At 38.8% G+C, this 17,214-nt stretch overlaps 1 pseudogene; it reads right to left on the reverse strand.

Moving 5' to 3' along the window:
- Nucleotides 1-585: 585 nt before the first annotated feature.
- LOC115154577 (peroxisomal sarcosine oxidase-like) overlaps nt 586-17,214 on the reverse strand; it is a 36,621-nt pseudogene continuing 19,992 nt past the window's right edge.

Genomic DNA, 17,214 nt, shown 5'->3' on the forward strand with positions numbered 1-17,214 from the left:
CTGATGTGCTGTATTCCCCTGGTTACTCAGCATGAAGCACCACTCCGCCTCTGGCCCAGCCCCAGCTCATGCAGCCTCTGCTGCTGTTTAGGGAGAGGCATGGATTTAGCCCTGTGCTGCTGATGTAATGGCCTTTTAATGTGGCCATTGTCTAGCTCAATCAATACAAATTCATTTCCAGCTCTGTGAATAAATATCCTGGTGATCACTGTATAATTTCCCCATTGAAGCTGATGAACTGTGGTCATTGTGTGACTTGCTGATTAGTTATGAAAATGTTTACAGAGAGAACAGGTACTGTGGAACATTACTGGGTTAGCTGTTAGCTTCCACGGCAGAAAGACTAATGTCTCCACAGCTGATGGCGTTTTAAAATGTGTTTGCTTTATGAGGGGGATTGTCATTACAGGGAGAAACACTGGGGTGAAAATCAAAGTGAGTGCCAAGGCAGGGATTGACAACCTATAGATAAACAACACAGGTTTCAGTCTTCATCATCTACATGAATTATTATCTTCATTTATAATGCAGCTCTGATAAAGTCAATGAGTCGCTGCCTTGTTTGTAAATCATACAAAAGTCTATGGTATGTGCATCATTCACAAAGAGGTGGTATTGGCATCATACGCACTTGGATACTTCCCATTCATAACAATGCTCACATTGTCAATCAGTCTGTACTGAGATGAACCATAGTGGATCAATACTTGCTTCTGATTCCAGTTGTTTACTTTGTGACTAGGTCTATAAAGAGGATTTGGAGTTGGACTGGAACCGCTGGATTTTGAATGGGGAGAGGTCATAGGAGGGCATCTGTCCAAGGCTCAGCTCACACAGCACCTTCCCAACGACTGGACCAAACTTGAAACCATGACCTGGGAAAAGAAAGAGCTCAGTGACCTTATGTCAGTCTAAAATATGTGCATATAATACAATGTCTAAAGATAAATCTGGGTAAAACTTAGAGTATGTAATTTACGAACAAAAGGGTCTACAGAATGAGAACATTATGTGGTGGACCTTGAATTGTTCAATTACTATAATCAGGTAATAGTCTTTTTTCGCACTTCATCAATTTCTCACTTTTTCCATCTCACACTTTTCTCTAAGAATAGCTGTTCAAGCAGATGAGAGGAAGGAGGCTTTTCGAAGGTGAGGGATGAGCGGATCACTCAAAGGGTGATTGTGCTGCCTGCCCAAAATACATTAATCTTATTGAGGTGAGAGGAGGTCAATGGTAGACCTGGGGGAGCAGGTCCCGGCCGTGACAGGCATACAGTGTCACAAAGAGATGGGGAGGAAGGGATGGAGGGGAAGGAGAGAGAATGTGTGAGGAGACACAATAGGGCCAGCAGAATCTCTTTTGTCTGATCCTGTCTGCTTGATTACTATTCTGCCCTGCTATCAGTAATGGTAGACAAAAGGTAGCACAACCCAATAATTAAGAGTCGAGGTACAGAAAATTTGGCGCTACTATATCTTTATGATTTACCATTGCATTCCAGTATAATATATTTCATATTTTCAAATGACAGAGTGGTAGAAAGTTTCAAATCAGATTAATTAGACCTGAACCTAGCATGTAAGCCATTTAGATGAGCGCAATATAAGTGGTTTAAGTGCAATATGAGAGTATTACACTGTGAACACGGTAAACAATATGTGGGTAGTATAAGAGCATCAAACAAATTAATATTGATACATGGTGACCCCGTCCATTGCTCTTAATGCCTTATTAAAGCAATAGAACGCTTGTAATAAACCATAAACCACAGGACTATGAGGAGGCTGAAAGAACAATAGAGCACGCTAAGCGTAGCAGGCTGCCGGTTGTTTTTACAGTTGTGTCGTTACATGCAAGACAATGCACCGCAAGATGAATAGCTTTGGCACCATGCCAGGGCTGTGGCAGGGCTTGGTGGAGTTCCTAACCCCCCAAGTTGTACGGGTCGTAGCTATAAACTGTTTAAGAGCAGAAATAAATTACACGTTTAATCGCAGAATTCTTTAGCAGAAGCCGCTGAACAGACAGAAATCATTCTGGGAAGTCTCTCCTGGTCTGAGTGAATGGTCTTCCATTCTGGATTAGTATACTCTGCCAATATCAAAAGGGACGCAGCCAGGCTAGAAACCTGGCTTTCAACTGATGGGCCAGCAGAAACTTACACAAGTTGCCACTTGGCTGTAGGTTTTAGAGGTATGGTTCCTCAATGCTGGAATGTGCAGATAGATATTGTTGAGAGATTTGAGAACACAGTTCCGTGAGAGGTGAATACACAGGGACTCCTGTAAAATACCTGAGAATCCTGCTCCAATGATGATGTTGTTGTGGTGAGTGTGACAATCTAGAACAAAGTGATGGTCTGGTGTGACCTGCAGGCAACAAGAGAGCATGCATACTCCTTGTAAAGTGTACACCTGTGTACAGTAAACATATCCACATTTTATCTACAAGTGTAAATCAAGACTATTAAGAGTCATTGTTGAAGCACATGGAGGGTTGTTTTGAGTACTGAAAATGTGTCTCAGTGTTCTCTCTTCAATAATTTTGTTGAGAGTCTCTCTGAGAGTTTGCCACATGCTTTCATTCTAATTACATGAATCCAAACTGGATTGCTGAACTTAACCTTGTGTTCCATCCGCACGCTCAATTGAGTCACTCAACAGAACGTTGTAATCATAATGTCATGAGTGCTGTTAGAATTAACACATTCTACAGTTATTGTTGATAGCCTCTATCGACGCTCTGAAAATAGCCAATACTAATGATATTGATGGTTTAGTCAGACGGCTAAGTCTCTAGTTAGATTTGTGAGGATTAATCCATCTAGTGAAATGTTCAGCTCTGGGTTACTGTAGTACAGAGACGGCAGCAGTGGCTACCCGTCATTCAGAGCCCCACCTGTTTTGCAAAAAATAAATAATTCAAGCCCCTTGGGTGCTGCCATAGAGTTGACTACAGATGACATGACATCAAATCAAGTTATATCTACTGTAGCTTTGATTGGACTGATCATGTCAACATCATACTTTCCAATCTTAGCTAGCAAGCTAGACAAGCAGTCATCATCATGAATCACGTCGACAATCTACTGGCAAATCCTTTTCAATCCTTGTCATATGAAGAGAAATTATAGATAAAACATATCAGTGCTCATCAGCCATTGGACATAAACATTACACAACCAGTTGGAAATTGCAAATTCAACAATGAGTGGTTTGGAAGGAATGAGTGGCTAACTGCAAGCGTTGCAAAGTAATCACTAGCCTGCTATTCAGTGGAGTGGGTGTGTGGTGAAATTCTGGGTTTAAGGGTCTCTTTTCCTAGCTTAAAAGGATAAACATTCAACACAATGGGCCAGAAAAGGTTGAATACATTGGCCATGCTGTCAATCCAGCATGACTTCTGCCATGTTCAAAACAGCTGGAAACTTGGAACTGGGAAATCTTTGACTTCAGTGAGTTCAAGACAACTGGGAACTCAAAAAAATTAGCTCCGACCGGGAAAATACATTTGAATAGCCATCCAACTCGGAATTCCAAGTCGGAACTCAGGCCTCTATCTAGAGCTCCGATGTGAAGATCACTGACGTCATGATTCAACCTTTTTCCCCCGAGTTCCCAGTTGTCTTGAAAGCACCATAAATCCAGAGAAGGCCAGACTTTGATGACAAAGTTTGATGACAAATTTTGATGACAAGATTTGCCCACAAGGACCACCACGCAACCTTCCTGTTCATGTGAGAACAGCACAACAACGGGAGTCCAAAAACATCTTGCATGCTGCTGTATAAATTATGTAATATGCCAGGGATTTATGTATAATGTAGCTAAGAAAGCAATACTAAGTGTATGTTGTGTAGTAAGCTGGTAGTAGCCCATGTGCCTCACCCTAATAATATGGTCCCTTTCCCCCTCAGAACTTAGCCTACTGTTCTGATTTAGTGGTGCACATGTACAGTAGCCTATAGTCTGTTTTAGAGAAATGTAATCATCGAATATTGTAAGAGCTTTCAGTGTCTGCTTATATGCCCCCTTTTTTTATCCTACGGTTCTGACTTGTGTACAGGGAGAATACTGTAAGAACAGCCCATGTTCTGAATTCCGTCACTGTACATTTCAAAAGTGCTGAACAAATAGTTATATTGACTACGTCCATTTTAGCTCGCTCATTAATGTCTTAATTGAAATTACGGATTGCCTCTTATCCGCTCGTCGTCCCCTTATGCCATAGTTTGTACATCTCAATTGTCAGTAGAAACCACATTTGTTTAAGCAAGTCAGCCATATCAGATATGTTTTTTGAAAGGAATTAAGTGAGGCTGATTGAACTGTTTCGCTGCCAGACAAGGCTCCACTGATAGCCAGGTGTAGCAGTGGTAAGGATTCACTCCATGGTGCTGAAAAGAAAGCTCTTCTGTTGGGACAGCTTTATGTAGACCTTAACAGTTTGTGGGCACCGTTTGTCACTGTTATAGTGCAATTATTGTATTTTTTGTGTTGTGTAGTGCCTTTGCTGGCATGCATCTAAAAACAAAAATGTGGAGTTTGCCCCACCAAGATTTACATGCTAAAATCGCCACTGGACGGCAGTAGTCTGACTGACCATGTACAGGCAGCTCTCCACCACGGCTGGCTCTGGCTCCAGGCCCGGGATGTAGTGGGACACAAACTGAGACAGGAGATGGACGTCCGTCCTGTCTGTCTGTTGGTCCCTCTCGTTCGGCTCCGTCTCACTGCCCATGTAGTAGCAGATCTGATGAACACAAGGACAATACCACTACTGAAGCATAGAAACATTCTGAATCTCTCACCATGGAGGTGTATGGCCTAATTACATGCGTTGGTTGGTTTGATATTCTAAAGTCTTATTAAGGGTAGAAAGGGGGGTTTGTCTGATAGCTAAATGCAATGCAATGTATCCTTAGGGATATACACTCAAACCCTACAAATAGCGTCCTCTGTGTATTCATTCCTCACAATAGGGATCTGATTACAGTGTGAAGGAATGCTGCTTTCAGCCTATCCCCTCTACAGGACAGCAGTCATTTTGTCCAAGGAAATGGCACTCTAATAGTTGCTGCATTATTCAGTGTTAGTAAGTGATACTTTCCGTATCCAGGCAGTGTTCCTCACCTTCATCAGGCCTGGGTACTCATTGGAGGGGAGGCCATAGAAATGGTACTGCGATCCCTCCACTCCCAACTGGACAAAGCAAGGGAAGCGGCTGCTGATGCCATATGTGCCCGGAACCTTCTCCTTCCAGTAGCACACATTGATCTTTACCACCTGGCAACGGCAGCACAGCACATAAGGGCAGACACATTTAACAGACTTTCCTCAAAGGGAACGCACACTCCCTCCCTGTACAGCTTCCCCTGGAGTTACCTGTGCTGTAGTTAGCTGGTGTTTCTATGTTTTGAGGGTGAAATGCCAACCAAAGGATTATGTCATCACGGTAACCAATTTTCAACATAGACAAACCTTGTATAAAATATGTTGAATTTCTACCTTCGAAACAACGTCAGATCTTCTACGTTATATCCACTATCAGAAACTATAGGCTGGGCAGCACCTCCTACTGGAGAATTTATCTATTTACAGTTATCCATTTGGTCTCCCATGCAGGGTTTTATCCAAGCCCAGCTTTGATATTTGTCACTGACTGCTACCAATGTGCTATCGTGAGAATAATTATTGAGAAATTATCATTAACTAAAGAGATTCACTGTTGCTATCGAAGTCCTTTGAAAGGGTAGGTTTAAGAAAGCAAATGAAATGTAACCATACTTTATAAGTCATATACAGTATCATCCATATTTAGGTATATGTACAGTACCACTTGCAAAGTCATCAACAGCTATTGTTTTATATTCAATACAGGGTTCAACAAAAAATAGACAATACATACTGTACTGTATATGCCCACGGTTTCAAACTTTGGTTGATTTCAAATTTAATCTTCAATTTAATAATTTATATGTAAGATTCACACCTTCATCTCAAACAAAAATCTAAGTTAATGAATATGACTAAATCACATCAAACTTGAATAAAAGTGCATTTAAAGTTTGATGTGATTTAGTCCTATTCGTTAACTTAGAATTTTGGTTGAGATAGAGACGTGAATCCAACATATCAAATATAAATTAGACAAACTGGAATTAAATCCAGACTAAGTCAATGGCCCTAAAGATACATCTCCTTCAAATGTTGATATTTTGGTTGCATTGACAACCAAACAAAATTCAGGATTACTTTTGCAATACAGTAAAAAGCCTAAAGTTAAATCTAACTATTTATTCAACCTTAAAATGAGTAAACATCTATGGCCACATTGTGACTATAAATGTAATCTTATGTAATCATAGGAAGCACGCATGTTCAAGATAGCATGCACAGGTCACAGGTCTGTGGAGATCTTCCCAGTATTGCTATAATAATTTGCGCAGAATCTCAAACAGCATTGACCACTTTTAATGTAATCTCAACTGCAATCCAGGTGATTTGGTTGTGCTATTAGATAAAGCACAGTGATAACACGTTATATTTAAATACAAAATATCTGACATTGTCTTCCCATTTGAACTTTCTTGTGCTTTTAAATGGTTGAAAGCAAAGTGATAACCAAAACTTGTTGGAAAACAATAACCAAAACAATTGGAATTGATCACTGTCTCAACCAAATATTTCCCAAATGTCCATGTTGAAATGACCTTGTGTGCCCAGTGGGTTGTATTACATAGTTTTCTGTAGTTACATTCATGTAGTCAACCTCTCTGTATGTTCAAGCCCTTGTGTCTCGTATTGTCTTGTTTTCCCTAGATGAAGGGTCTGTTCTCCTGCAGTCAGACCTGAGAGATGTGATTATAAATCATCCCAGTTACAGAATTATAGAAAGTGTTTTCAATCATGACCCTGCTGAGAGTAAGGGAGGACAAGTAGAGTTATTTATTCTGGAGACGGACCGGCTGTGTCCCGCAGAGGCTGTTACCGCCCTGTGTCTGACCCTGCAGTGTCTGTCAGAGACACAGACCGCTATAATTCACCGATTATGGCCTCAGGAGGGTGATTTATTTATTTATGATAAAAAAACGGAAATATGCTCTCACGCACTTCCAGGAAAAGTAGAGGTTACAATTGATACAGAATCGTGCTCTTCTTACCTGGCAGAAGTCCTTAGAGTTGTGTGGTCCACACACAGTGGAATGTTTAAATACAGGAACACGCTTACGTACTGTTCAATTGTCCCCATGTCAGCTTGGTGTGTCAGTGAATGGCAAAATGGGTGAATGAAATGTCAGCCGTTATATACAATACATGAACAGAAATATGTGGACACCTGCTCATCAAACATTCCAAAATTCATAACAAACATTAATATGGAGTTGGTCCCCCTTTGCTGCTATAACTGGGAAGGTTTTCCACTAGATGTTGGAACATTGCTGTGGGACGATTAGGCCTGGCTCGCAGTCGGCGATCCAATTCATCCCAAAGGTGTTCGATGGGGTTGAAGTCAGGGCTCTGTGCAGGCCAATGAAGTTCTTCCACACCAATCTTGACAAACCATTTCTGTATGGACATCGCTTTGTGCATGTGGGCATTGTCATGCTCAAACAGGAAAGGGCCTTCCCCAGACTGTTGCCACAAAGTTGGAAGCACAGACTCATCTAGAATGTCATTGTATGCTGTAGCATTAAGATTTCCTTTCACTGGAACTAAGGGGCCTAGCCCGAACCATGAAAAACAGCCCCAGACCATTATTCCTCCTCCACCAAACTTTACAGTTGGCACTATACATTGGGGCAGGTAGCGTTCTCCTGGTATCTGCCAAACCCCTACCACTCTGCAACTAAGCCGTTGTTGCTTCTAGATGTTGCCACTACACAATAACCACTTACAGTGGACCCGGGAAGCTCAAGCAGCGCAGAAATTTGACAAACTGACATGTTGGGAAGGTGGCATCCAATGATGGTGCCACGTTGAAAGTCACTGAGCTCTTCAGTCAGGCCATTCTACTGGCAATGTTTTTCAATGGAGATCGAATGGCTGTCTGCTAGACTTTAGAAACTTGTCAACAATGGGTGTGGTTGAAATAGCCGATTCCACTATTTTGAATGGGTGTCCATACACTTTTGTATATATAGTGTATGTACTGTATATATAGTGTACATACTGTATGCACTGTATATATAGTGTATGCACTGTATATATAGTGTATATACTGTATATATAGTGTATGTACTGTATGTACTGTATATATAGTGTACGTACTGTATGCACTGATTATATAGTGTATGTACTGTATAGATAGTGTATGTACTGTATAGATAGTGTATGTACTGTATGTATAGTGTATGTATTGTATGTACTGTATATATATAGTGTATATGCTGTATGTACTGTATATATAGTATGTACTGTATACACAGTGTATGTGCTGTATATGTACTCTATGTACTGTATGTGTATGTATTGTGTATATAGTGTATGTACTGTATATCTAGTGTTTGAACTGTATATATAGTGTATGAACTGTATGTACTGTATATATAGTGTATGTACTGCATGAACTGTACATATCGTGCATGCACTGTGTATAAATAGTGTATGTCCTGTAAGTACTGCATGTGTAGTATGTACTGTATGTACTGTATGTATAGTGTATATATAGTGTATGTACTGTATATGTAGCGTATATATAGTGTATGTACTGTATATATAGTGTTTGAACTGTATATATAGTGTATGAACTGTATGTACTGTATATATAGTGTATGTACTGTACATACTGTATATATAGCGTACATACTGTATTCACTGTATAAATAGTGTATGCACTGGGTGTACTGTATATATAGTGTATGTACTGCATGTGTAGTGTATGTACTGTATGTATAGTGTATGTACTGTATATAGAGTGTACATACTGTTTGTACAGTATGTACTCTATATATAGTGTATGTACTGTTTGTGCTGTATATATAGTGTATGTGCTGTATGTACTGTATATGTACTTCATGTGCTGTATATATGGTGTATGTGCTGTATATATAGTGTATGTACTGTATGTATTGTATATTTAGTGTATGTGCAGTATGTACTGTGTATATAGTGTATGTACTGTATAGGTACTTTATGTACTGTATATATAGTGTATATACTGTATATATGGTGTATGTACTGTATATGTAGTGTATGTACTGTATATCGTGTATATATAGTGTATGTACTGTATGTATGGTATGTAATGTGTATGTACTGTATATTTAGTGTATGTACTGTGTGTTTAGTATATTTACAGTATAGATAGTGTATGTACTCTATGTACTGTATATGTACTGTATGTACTGTATCTATAGGGTATGTACTGTATATACTGTATATATAGTGTATGTACTGTATTTACAGTGTATGTACTGTATATACAGGGCATGTACTGTATGTACTGTGTATAGTGTATGTACTGTATGTATAGCGTATGTACTGTATGTGCTGTATATATAGTGTACGTACTGTATGTACTGTATATGTAGTGTATGTACTGTATATATAATGCACATACTGTGTGTTTAGTGTATGTACTGTATAGGTAGTGTATTTACTGTATGTACTGTATGTATAGTATATGTACTGTATGTGTAGTGTATGTACTCTATGTGTAGTGTATGTACTGTGTGTATAGTGTATGTACTGTATATGTACCGTATGTATTGTATAGATAGTGTATGTACTGTATGTATAGTATGTGCTGTATATATGGTGTATGTACTGTATGTACTGTATATATAGTGTATGTACTGTATGTAATGTGTATATAGTGTAGGTACTGTTTGTACTGTATAAGTAGTGTATGTACTGTATGTCCCTTATATATAGTGTATGTCGGAAGTTTACATACACCATAGCCAAATACCTTTAAACTCAATTTTTTCACAATTCCTGACATTTAATCCGAGTAACAATTGTCTGTCTTAGCTCAGTTAGGATCACCACTTTATTTTAAGAATGTGAAATGTCAGAATAATAGTAGAGAGTGATTTATTTCAGCTTTAATTTCTTTCATCACATTCCCAGTCGATCAGAAGTTTACATACACTCAATTAGTATTTGGTAGGATTGCTGTTAAATTGCTTAACTTGGGTCAAATGTTTCGGGTAGCCTTCCATAAGCTTCCCACAATAACTTAGGTGAATTTTGGCCCATTCCTCCTGACAGAGCTGGAGTCAGGTTTGTTGGCCTCCTTGCTCGCATACGCTTTTTCAGTTCTGCCCACAAATGTTCTATAGGATTGAGGTCAGGGCTTTGTGATGGCCACTCCAATACCTTGACTTTGTTGTCCTTAAGCCATTTTGCCACAACTTCGGAAGTATTCTTGGGGTCATTGTCCATTTGGAAGACCCATTTGCAACCAAGCTTTAACTTCCTGACTGATGTCTTGAGATGTTGCTACAATATATCCACATACTTTTCCATCCTCATGATGGCATCCATTTTGTGAAGTGCACCAGTCCCTCCTGCAGCAAAGCACGCCCACAACATGATGCTGCCACCCCCGTGCTTCACGGTTGGGATGGTGTTCTTCGGCTTGCAAGCCTCCCCCTTTTTCCTCCAAACATAACAATGGTCAATATGGCCAAACAGTTCTATTTTTCTTTCATCAGTCCAGAGGACATTTCTCCATAAAGTACGATCTTTGTCCCCACCGTAGTCTGGCTTTTTTATGACGGTTTTGGAGCAGTGGCTTCTTCCTTGCTGAGCAGCCTTTCAGGTTATGTCGATTTAGGACCCATTTTACTGTTGATATAGATAATTTTGTACCTGTTTCCTCCAGCATCTTCACAAGGTCCATTGCTGTTGTTCTGGGATTGAGTTGCACTTTTCGCACCAAAGTACATTCATCTCTAGGAGACAGAATGCGTCTCCTTCCTGAGCGGTATGACAGCTGCGTGGTTCGATGGTGTTTATACTTGCATACTTTTGTTTGTACAGATGAACGTGGTACCTTCAGGCGTTTGGAAATTGCTCCCAAGGATGAACCAGACTTGTGGAGGTCTACATTTTATTCTGAGGTCTTGGCTGATTTATTTTGATTTCTCCATGATGTTGAGCAAAGAGGCACTGAGTTTGAAGGTAGGCCTTGAAATACATCCACAGGTACACCTCCAATTGACTCAAATGATGTCAATTAGCCTATCAGAAGTGTCTAAAGCCATGACATCATTTTCTGGATTTTTCCAAGCTGTTTAAAGGCACAGTCAACTTAGTGATTATAAACTTCTGACCCACTGGAATTGTGATACAGTGAATTATAAGTGAAATAATCTGTATGTAAACAATTGTTGGAAATATTACTTGTGTCATTCACAAAGTAGATGTCATAACCGATTTGCCAAAACTATAGTTTGTTAACAAGAAATTTGTGGAGTGGTTGAAAAACGAGTTTTAATGACTCCAACCTAAGTGTATGTAAACTTCCAACTTCAACTGTATATAGTGTATGTACTGTATGTATAGTGTATGTACTGTATGTACTGTATGTACAGTCGTGGCCAAAAGTTTTGAGAATGACACAAATATTAATTTTCACAAAGTCTGCTGCCTCAGTTTGTATGATGGCAATTTGCATATACTCCAGAATGTTATGAAGAGTGATCAGATGAATTGCAATTAATTGCAAAGTCCCTCTTTGCCATGCAAATGAACTGAATCCCCCCAAAAAATGTCCACCACATTTCAGCCTTGCCACAAAAGTACCAGCTGACATCATGTCAGTGATTCTCTCGTTAACACAGGTGTGAGTGTTGACGAGGACAAGGCTGGAGATCACTCTGTCATGCTGATTGAGTTCGAATAACAGACTGGAAGCTTCAAAAGGAGGGTGGTGCTTGGAGTCAATGCTCTTCCTCTGTCAATCATGGTTATCTGCAAGGAAACACATGCAGTCATCATTGCTTTGCACAAAAAGGGCTTCACATGCAAGGATTTTGCTGCCAGTAAGATTGCACCTATATCAACCATTTATCGGATAATCAAGAACTTCAATTAGAGCGGTTCAATTGTTGTGACGAAGGCTTCAGGGCGCCCAAGAAAGTCCAGCAAGCGCCAGGACCGTCTCCTAAAGTTGATTCAGCTGCGGGATCGGGGCACCACCAGTACAGAGCTTGCTCAGGAATGGCAGCAGGCAGGTGTCAGTGCATCTGCACGCACAGTGAGGTGAAGACTTTTGGAGGATGGCCTGGTGTCAAGAAGGGCATCAAAGAAGCCACTTCTCTCCAGGAAAAACATCAGGGACAGACTGATATTCTGCAAAAGGTACAGGGATTGGACTGCTGAGGACTGGGGTAAAGTCATTTTCTCTGATGAATCCCCTTTCCGATTGTTTGGGGCATCCGGAAAAAAGCTTGTCCGGAGAAGACAAGGTGAGCGCTACCATCAGTCCTGTGTCATGCCAACAGTAAAGCATCCTGAGACCATTCATGTGTGGGGTTGCTTCTCAGCCAAGGGAGTCACTCACTCACAATTTTGCCTAAGAACACAGCCATGAATAAAGAATGGTACCAACACATCCTCCGAGAGCAACTTCTCACAACCATCCAGGAACAGTTTGGTGACGAACAATGCCTTTTCCAGCATGATGGAGCACCTTGCCATAAGGCAAAAGTGATAACTAAGTGGTAACAAAACATCGATATTTTGGGTCCATGGCCAGGAAACTCCCCAGACCTTAATCCCATTGAGAACTTGTGGTCAATCCTCAAGAGGCGGGTGGACAAATAAAAACCCACAAATTCGGACAAACTCCAAGCATTGATTATGCAAGAATGGGCTGCCATCAGTCTGGATGTGGCCCAGAAGTTAATTGACAGCATGCCAGGGAGGATTGCAGAGGTCTTGAAAAAGAAGGGTCAACACTGAAAATATTGACTCTTTTCATCAATTTCATGTAATTGTCAATAAAAGCCTTATGAAATGCTTGTAATTATACTTCAGTATTCAATAGTAACATCTGACAAAAATATCTAAAGACACTGAAGCAGCAAACTTTGTGGAAATTAATATTTGTGTCATTCTCAAAACCTTTGGCCATGACTGTAGTGTATGTACTGTATTTATTGTGTATGTACTATATGTTAGTGGAAGTTAAAGGCCAATCTGTATTCGGTATTGTTGGAGAGAGATGGGAGCAGATGTCATCACCGGGGGCTCAGCTGCATAGCTGAATGCGTGTTTGTAAGAGAGGTGACGCTAGCGGGTACAGCTGCAGGAAGTCCTAGGTCTTTGTGTCGTATGTATTTATGTTTGTCGTCGTACTTGTTACATGTTTGTATAACATAAACTGCGTGTCTGCGTTTGTGCCTGCATGCGTGTGTGTGCCAGTGGTGATTTTAGCATGTACATCTTGGTGGGGCAAACTCCCCAATATTTTTTTTAGAAGCATGCCAGCAAAGCCACTACAAAACACAACACTAAACAATACATTAATTGCACTATAACGCTGACAAACGGTGCTCACAAACTGTCAGGGCCTACATAAAACTGTCCCAACAGCAGCGCTTTCCTTTCAGCACAATGGAGTGAAACCCTACCACCGCTACACTTGGCTATCACTGTATGTACTGTATATAAAGTGTATATACTATATTTACTGTATATATATAGTGTATTTACTGTTTATATGGTGTATGTGCTGTATATATAATATATATAATGTATATATAGTGTATGTTCTGTATACATATTGTATGTACTGCATATATCGTGTATGTACTGTATATATAGTGTATGTACTGTATGTACTGTATATACTGCATGTATAGTGTATGTACTGTATGCACTGTATATATAGTGTATGTACTGTATGTACTGTATGCACTGCATATATAGTGCATATACTGCATATATAAAGTGCATGTACTGTATGTAATGTATATGTAGTGTATGTACTGTATATATAGCATATGTACTGTATATCTAGTGTAGGAACTGTATGTACTGTATATATACTGTATGCACTCTATATACTGTATATATAGTGTATGTACTGCATTTACTGTATATATAGTGTATGTACAGTATTCATAGTGTATGAACTGTTTGTACTGTATATATAGTGTATGTACTGTATATACTGTATATATAGTGTATGCCCTGTGTATATATATTGTATGCACTGTATATATAGTGTATGAACTGTTTGTACTGTATGTACTGTATATATAGTGTATGTACTGTATGAACTGTATATATAGTGTATGTACTGTGCATATATAGTCTATGTACTGTATGTGTAGTCTATGTACTGTATGTATAGTGTATGTACTGCATGTACTGTATGAGCTGTATATATAGTGTATGTACTGTGTATATATAGTGTATGTCCTGCATGTACTGTATATTTAGTGTACTGTACTGTGTATATAGCATTTGTACTTTATATAAGGTGTATTTTTCATGTATATATAGTGTATGTACTGTTTATATAGTGTATGTACTATATATATTGTGTATTTACTGTATTTATAGTGTATGTACTGTATAAATAGCATATGTACTGTATGTACTGTATATATAGTATATATGCTGTATGTACTTATATAGTGTATATACAGTATTTACTGTATATATAGTGTATATACTTCATGTACTGTATATATAGTGTATGTACTATATGTATTGTATGTACTATTTACATGTTGTATGTACAGTATATATAGTGTATGCACTGTATGTACTGTATATATAGTGTATGTACTGTATTTACTGTATAGATAGTTTGTGTACTGTGCATATAGTGTATGTACTGTGTATATAGTGTATGTACTGTATATATAGTGTATGTAATGTATGTACTGTGTATATAGTGTATGTCCTGTATGTATAGCAGATGTACTGTGTGTATAGTGTATGTACTCTATGTAATGTATATGTAGTGTATGTACTGTGTATATAGCGTATGTACTGTATATATAGTGTATGTATTGTATGTACTGTATATACAGTGTATATACTGTATATATAGTTTATGTACTGTATGTACCGTATACAAAGTGTATGTACTGTGTGTATATGGTATGTACTGTATATATAGTGAATGTACTGTATGTACTGTGCTTATAGTGTTTGTACTGTATATACTGTATATATATAGTGTATGTACTGTATATACTGTATATTGTGTATGTACTGTGTATATATAGTGTAAGTACTCTATATACTGTCTACATAGTGTATGTACTGTATATACAGTTTATGTACTGTAAATATGGTGTATGCACTGTATATATAGTGTATGTACTGTATGTACTGTATTTACTGTATATATAGTTTATGTACTGTATGTACTGTATATGTACTTTATGTGCTGTATATATAGTGTATGTGCTGTATGTATAGAGTTTGTTCTGTATGTATAGTGTATGTACTGTATATACTGTATATATAGTGTATGTACTGTATTTATAGAGTATGTAGTGTATGTACTATATGTTAGTGGAAGCTAAAGGCCAATCTGTATTCGGTATTGTTGGAGAGAGATGGGAGCAGATGTCATCACAGGGGGCTCAGCTGCATAGCTGAATGCGTGTTTGTAAGAGAGGTGAAGCTAGCAGGTACAGCTGCAGGAAGTCCTAGGTATTTGTGTCGTATGTATTCATGTTTGTCATCGTAGTTGCTACATGTTTGTATAACATTAAGTGTGTGTCTGCGTGTGTGCCTGCATCCGTGTGTGTGCCAGTGGTGATTTTAGCATGTAAATCTTGGTGGAGCAAACTCCACATTTTTTGGGGGACTCATGCCAGCAAAGCCACTACACAACACAACACTAAACAATACATTAATTGCACTATAAGGGTGACAAATGGTGCCCAGAAACTGTCAGGGCCTACATAAAGCTGTCCCAACAGCAGAACGTTCCTTTCAGTACCATGGAGTGAATCCTTACCACTGCTACACTTGGCTATCAGTGGAGCCTTAATTGTCTGACATCGAAAGAGTTAATTCAGCCTCATTTACAGCCTTTTTAAAAACCATAGCTGATATGGCTGACTTGCTTTAACAAATGTGGTTTTTACTAACTCTTTGTATATTTGTGTAAGTCAATAAGAACCGCATTCTCCTTCAATAATAACAAACGCCAACATGAGTTTTGACTTTTGAACCATACACAAACATATTACACTCGTTCAGTAAGTTCATAAAATGTATTCTTATATCATTAACACTTAGCTCTAAGAATAAGCAAGTGCAAGCAAATGAGCTGCGACGAGGTAGGCCTATTCGTTCAGTACTTTCAAAATGGACACAGGCAGAAATTCAGATACTGTAGATGTTAGTACAGATAAATTCAGCAAGATTTTGAGGCCTTAAATTCACCAAAGAGAGACAGAGAGAGAGAGAGAGAGAGAGAGAGAGAGAGAGACTCGGTTCGCCTACAGTACCATTTGAAGTATTTTGCTAGGCCTATGTAGTCTAAAAAGAAAGGAAAATACATTTGTGAGGATCCAGATTTAAATACAATATACCGACACACAGACAGCACATTGCACAAACAAAACAACCCTCTCTATATCAACAGGAATTACATTGGTCTATTACTGAATTCTTTTGTTGAAAACAAATATTTGAATGGGAAGAGACTGTTACTGGCGAACAGACTCAACAACATAATATTGTATCTCCTTCTCACATGAGCTAATTATAATACACAAAGTAAGGAAAACAATGAAATCATTCCAAAATTGCCTACAATTATGAATAAGATACAGTATTAATGAGATATAAGCAATAGGCCTATAACAATGAGATGTATAAACAATGGCATAAGGGAACAATGAGCAGATATGAGGCAATCCGTAATTTCGATTAAGACTAATGAGCGAGCTAAAATGGACGTAGTCAATAGAACTGTTTGTTCAGCACCTAAATGTACAGCAACAGAATTCATAACATTGGCCGTTCTTACAGTATTCTCCCTGTACACCAAGTCAGAATCATAGGATAAATAAAGGGGGCATATAAGCCGACAAAGAAAGCTCTTACAACATTTGATGGTGACATTTCTCTAAAACAAGCTATAGGCTACATGTGCACCACCAAGTCAGAAAAGAAGGCTAAGTGCTGAGGGGGGAATTATTTAGGGTGAGGCACATGGGCAATTTTGTCATCAAAGTCTGGTATTCTCCGGATTTATGGTGCTTTCAAGACAAATGGGAA

Source organism: Salmo trutta, chromosome 19, assembly GCF_901001165.1.
Source record: "Salmo trutta chromosome 19, fSalTru1.1, whole genome shotgun sequence".
In the NCBI taxonomy this organism is placed as follows: Eukaryota; Metazoa; Chordata; class Actinopteri; order Salmoniformes; family Salmonidae; genus Salmo; species Salmo trutta.